The 5,693-nt window shown below is 42.1% G+C and overlaps 1 pseudogene; it reads left to right on the forward strand.

Moving 5' to 3' along the window:
* Window positions 1–4,535: 4,535 nt before the first annotated feature.
* On the forward strand, window positions 4,536–5,477 carry LOC113606983 (olfactory receptor 8B12-like; annotated as a pseudogene).
* The last annotated feature ends 216 nt before the right edge of the window (window positions 5,478–5,693 follow it).

The following is a 5,693-nucleotide window of genomic DNA, read 5'->3' on the forward strand; positions in this document are numbered from 1 at the left end:
AAGTTATTCAAGGATTTAAATGAAAATGTGAATATAATGAAAAGAAAAATGGAAGATACAAAAAAGAATGAAATAGTACTTTTAGAGATAAAAATATGAAATAGAGATTTACTGAATGAACTTAATAGCAGACTAGACATTGAAGCTAAAAGATCAATGATAGAGAAATAGAAACTATTAAAATAAACCTCACAGAGGAAAATGAACAAACTCAATAAACTGCAGAATATCCAGTGGTCTAACAATGGTGTAATTAGAGTCCCAGAAGGAAGGGAGGAAACAAGAAACATTTGATGATACAACGGCTAAAACATTCTATACTTGATTGGTGGAGATAGAGATGATAAATGAAGTAAGAAATGTTGAGGACTGTTGAGTTGGGTGTTGGGTACATGGATGTTTAGCAAACTAGTCTCTTTACTTTGTATATGTTTAAAAATTTTTATATTAAAAGTTTTAACTTAAAATAGATAATAGATCTACGAGTAAAAGCAAAGACTTTAAAACTTCTAAAAGAGGGGCTTCCCTGGTGGTGCAGTGGTTGAGAGTCCGCCTGCCGATGCAGGGGACACGGGTTTGTGCCCCGGTCCGGGAAGATCCCACATGCCACGGAGCAGCTGGGCCCGTGAGCCATGGCCACTGAGCCTGTGCGTCCGGAGCCTGTGCTCCGCAATGGGAGAGGCCACAACAGTGAGAGGCCCGCATACCGCAAAAACAAAAAACAAAAAAAACAACACTTTGAGTTGTGGTTATTTTACTAATTTTAAGATAAAAATTTGGAAACTCATAGAAAGGCTAAACAAATTTCTCAAGATCACATAGCTACTAGGTAGTAGAATCAGGGTTTGTGCTGAGGTCTACCAGATTCCAAAATTCATGCTCTGATTACTTCTCATTCAACTAGGATATATTTCAGAGTGGAAGAAAACTACTAATTTTTCTGGGACAATAAGCACAAATTGGGACTGTCCTAGAAAACTAAGACTTAGAATCTTGCCTTATGAATTCTACTTTCTACTTCCTAACCATTGGTGATACCCAGATAAATAATGGAGTGGTTGAAAAGACAGCTACTTTCGGAGAAAGGAAAATGTGTTCATCCTTGTTCTCAGTGAGTTCAGGGATGACCACAGGACGGCCTCTTGGAAATATCCAGAAAAAGTCTGGATACACAGGAAAGGAACTTAATAGAGAATTGAAAACTAAAGACACAAATTTGAGAGCCATTTACATGGAGGGACTGTTGAAGCCATGAAACAAATGAGCTCACAGAGAATTTAAGAAAACAAAACAGTATGAAAGGTTAAGAACTGAACCCTGGGAAATGTAAAATACCAAGGGACAGACATAGGAAGAAGAGCTTATAAGGGCGATGGCACCATTAGACTGTAAGCTTCCTTCTGGCATGCATCATGTTTTCTTGCATCCTTGAACCTCACATATTACGTTGTCAAATACATTTATTAAAAACAATTTAACATTAACTATTATACAGGCCCATATGACTACTGAAAGATGAATTTAATTCTATCTACTTTCTCAGGAGCTAATGGAGACTATTTCACATGAAGCCCTCTCAGATGCCATCTTTTCTCTCTGGTCAGGTTTGTGCTTCTTATCGAAGCTGGGAATCCTATGATAGGTAGGGATTGGTTTGGGACCATACTTGTACAACTCCGATGGACTACCAGAAGTCTGACAGCTAATGCACATGCATGAGACGTATTCGCAAAGACATTTTATCATATGTAAATCTTCACATGCCCTGTAATGTTTTATGTATAATATATAATTTAAGTTAGAAATAAATAGAAGAAAGTCATTTCTCAGAGATTCAAGTTTTGGAAAGGTGACTATACAAATAGAAAAACAAAACAGGTTATTTTTTAAATTTTTTTGCTTTTGCTTTTGCTTTCTGCTTGTACTGGAGCAAGGCATCAGGTAACATGGCTTTAGAGAAACCCTGCTTAAGATGCATTTGGAAATGGGGTTGCCCTAGCAACTGTCTCTGAAGTAACAAAATCCCCTAAGAGCTTTCTGAGAACCCCCGAAAGTCTTCTTTGTACTTGGAACTCAAGGAGAGCCTATTTTAATTTCATTTTAATGAATTATCTTTCTTAATTTTTAACTTTTGTGCAGTGGGACTGAGATTCATTAGGGTTACTTTGGGACATGGAAAATTCTAAATGTATATCAAAAAGATGAGGCACCATCACTGCGGAGTCTTAGCTGAGGCTAAGTAGGTAATCACTGATATATGTACACAAACTCATACACAGGCCTGAGTGCAGTGATTTTAGTTAGACTTGCTTGAAGGAGACAGACTTCTGCCTTTATATTTTGATTTCATAACCTTTGTAGGAGGACTTCTGCCATTAACCCAGGTCCAAAACCCTCTCTAATCCACCAGCACACCAAACCTCAAATTTCCCCACATCAAAATTTATTTCTTGGCTATGAAATCTGTCGTCCTTAATACATAAAAGCCCCTGGTAAGAGGTGCAGAGTACAAGTTGCCTCTTTAGTCCCTATTTGAATGAAGTTCCTTCCTGAGAACTATTTGAGAACGTGTGCAATTTACTGTAGCCAGGACTGATGTCTAGAGACAAACCGGGTGCCATCAGTAACACACATTAAGTATCTTTAAGAAGCCCAGGGCTTCCCTGGTGGCGCAGTGGTTGGGAGTCCGCCTGCCGATGCAGGGGACACGGGTTCGTGCCCCGGTCCGGGAAGATCCCACATGTCGCGGAGCGGCTGGGCCCGTGAGCCATGGCCGCTGAGCCTGCGCGTCCAGAGCCTGTGCTCCACAGCGGGAGAGGCCACAGCAGTGAGAGGCCCACGTACCGCAAAAAAAAAAAAGAAGCCCAGCGACGTCCCTGGCCCAGCGACGTCCCTGGCCCCTATGAAGTTTAGAGTTGGACAGACCAGAGTCTGACTTAAGATTCTGGAACCTACAAGCTGTGTGTGTGTCTCCTTTTAAAGTGAGGATTAACAGGTCTAGCCTATTAACAGGTTGTTGTGAGGAATTAATGAGATGAGATTATTTGTGTATTGCTTTGGATTCTTCGTATGAGGGTCCTGGGTCAGATACAGTGTTTGGTACACAGTAAGTGCTCAAAACAAAGTAGCAAGAATTATTTTTCCCACATCGCTTTGCCCTTACATGTGCTTTAAAAATGTAAACTCTGTAAAGGAATAGGCCATTAAAAGCCGTGTCAAGCATTATCAAAGATGTAAATAAACATTTCTTCTTCCTTAGGGAAGGCGGTCTCTGAAGCAGTGATCCTGAGGGAGTCTCTTGTAACTAGGTCAACTGAGATCTCTAATCCGGAATAAAACTCTTTATCGTCTCCTGTGCATTAGGAAAGGATGCTGTTTCATCCCTGGAAGCTGGACAGAGGCTTGGGGCAAAGCCACAATCAGAGATCTTGTTCTTCTGTTCAGCAAGAGAATCAAGATAAACTAGAGGTTTGGATCCTTAAAGTAGAGAAGCAGAAGCAGAGGACTCTGAGCTCCAAGTTTTCACCTTCTTTTCACCAGGGCATTTGAGTCTCCATGAAGGAGATGGATGAGAGCCAGTAGAGCACAGCACTGTGACTCCAAACAGAAGGAGGGTGAGTGCCTGCCTGACCTGGTCTGTGCTGTGGCAGCGTGGTTACAAGCTCAAACGCTGAGCCAGACCACCTGAGTTCACCTTCTGCTGCAACTTAGAAGCACTGGGACTTGTGCAAGTCACTTAAACCCAGTGTCCTCATCTGTCACATGGGGATAATCACAATGACACACGGCATTTAGATCAATGCCTATCCCATAGTTAGTGCTCAGTAAGTGTTCCTTTCCTTTTTCTTAAAGTTAATTGATAACTTTACATTATGACTCCATTATTATTGTCACATGATAATTCCATAGCCATTCCAGCCAAAGGCCCTGGGCACACAGCCTCATCTCCTTGCTCTGCTGGGTTCTGGCCCCAAGGTGGAAGGTCTAGGCACAGCTGAGTGGCTTCCACGTCTCAAGAGTCACCCTAGAGAAGGGCTTACATACTTGACCAAGGGCTGTAGCATGGAGGAAGTGCACAGAAGGGACCCTTACTCTGGAGGTAAATTTCACCCACAGGTTACTAGGATGGTTCAAGGTACTTGGGGACCCTGAAAAGAGACACAGGTATGATGAAATGCCATCTTCCTGAAGTTCAAAAATCTCTCTGTTCAAATGCCATTCTCAAGAAGGGTTGGTTTTTTTGTTGTTGTTTGTTTGTTTTTTTTGCGGTACGCGGGCCTCTCACTGCTGTGGCCTCTCCCATTGCGGAGCACAGGCTCCGGACGCGCAGGCTCAGCGGCCATGGCTCACGGGCCCAGCCGTTCCGCGGCATGTGGGATCCTCCCGGACCAGGGCACGAACCCGCGTCCCCTGCATCGGCAGGTGGACTCTCAACCACTGTGCCACCAGGGAAGCCCTCAAGAAGGGGTTTTTTTTTCTCCCTCTTTTTTTCTGAACAACTCTTCGTTTTCCCTCACAGATTCTCCTAGAGGAGAATGGCTGCAGATAACATCTTCTCTGTGACAGAGTTTATCCTCGCAGGCTTAACAAACCAGCCAAGACTCCAGATCCGCTCTTCTTCTTGTTTCTAGGTTTCTACATGGTCACCATAGTTAGTGGGGAACCTGGGATTGATAACTTTGATTGGACTGAATTCTCACCTTCATATTCACATGTATTTTTTCCTCTTCAACTTGTCCTTCACAGATTTTAGTTTCTCTACTGCCATCATCCCCAAAATGCTGACAAGTTTTGTCCCAAAGAAGAACATCATTTCCTATGCAAGGTGTATGACTCAGCTCTTTTTCTTTTGTTTTTTTTTTGTCTTTTCTGAATCCTTCATCCTGTCAGCAATGGCATATGACCGCTATGTTGCCATCTGTAAACCACTGGTGTACACGGTCACTATGTCTCCTCAGGTGTGTTTATTCCTTTTGCTGGCGGTCTATGGGATGGGGGTTTTTGGGGCTGTGGCTCATATAGGAAATACGGTATTTCTGACCTTTTGTGCTGACAACCTTGTCAATCACTGTATGTGTGACATCATTCCCTTCCTTGAGCTCTCCTGCAATAGCTCTTACATAAACATACTAGTTGTCTTTATTGCTGTGACTATTGGCATTGGGGTGCCTTTTGTTGCCATTTTTCTCTCTTATGGTTTTCATTCTTTCCAGCATTTTCCACATTAGCTCCACTGAGGGAAGGTCCAAAGCCTTCAGTACTTGCAGTTCCCACATAACTGCAGTTTCTCTTTTCTTTGGGTCAGGAGCTTTTACGTACCTCAAATCACCTTCTATTTCACCTCTTGACCAGGGGAAAGTGTCCTCCCTATTCTATACCATTGTTGTGCCCATGTTCAACCATTAATCTATAGCCTGAGGAATAAGGATGTCAAATTTGCCCTGAAGAAAACCTTGGGCAGAATAACCTTCTCTTGAAGAAATATTAGAAATTGAGAAACAGGATCCAAGAATTTTTTACTGGAGTGTTTATTATTATTATTACTATTGTTGTTGTTATTATTTGGTGTGGACTCCAAGCTCCAGTGCTTCCTTTCTATGCTATATGTAGAGGAGATTTTAACTCTTTCCCAAGTAGATTTATCCTCCTTCATCCTCATTTCCCAACTCTTTCTTCTTTATTTTACAAAAATA

Source organism: Aethalodelphis obliquidens, unplaced genomic scaffold (assembly GCF_003676395.1).
Source record: "Aethalodelphis obliquidens isolate GAN/ISIS:26980383/991018 unplaced genomic scaffold, ASM367639v1 scaffold46, whole genome shotgun sequence".
Lineage (NCBI taxonomy): Eukaryota > Metazoa > Chordata > Mammalia > Artiodactyla > Delphinidae > Aethalodelphis > Aethalodelphis obliquidens.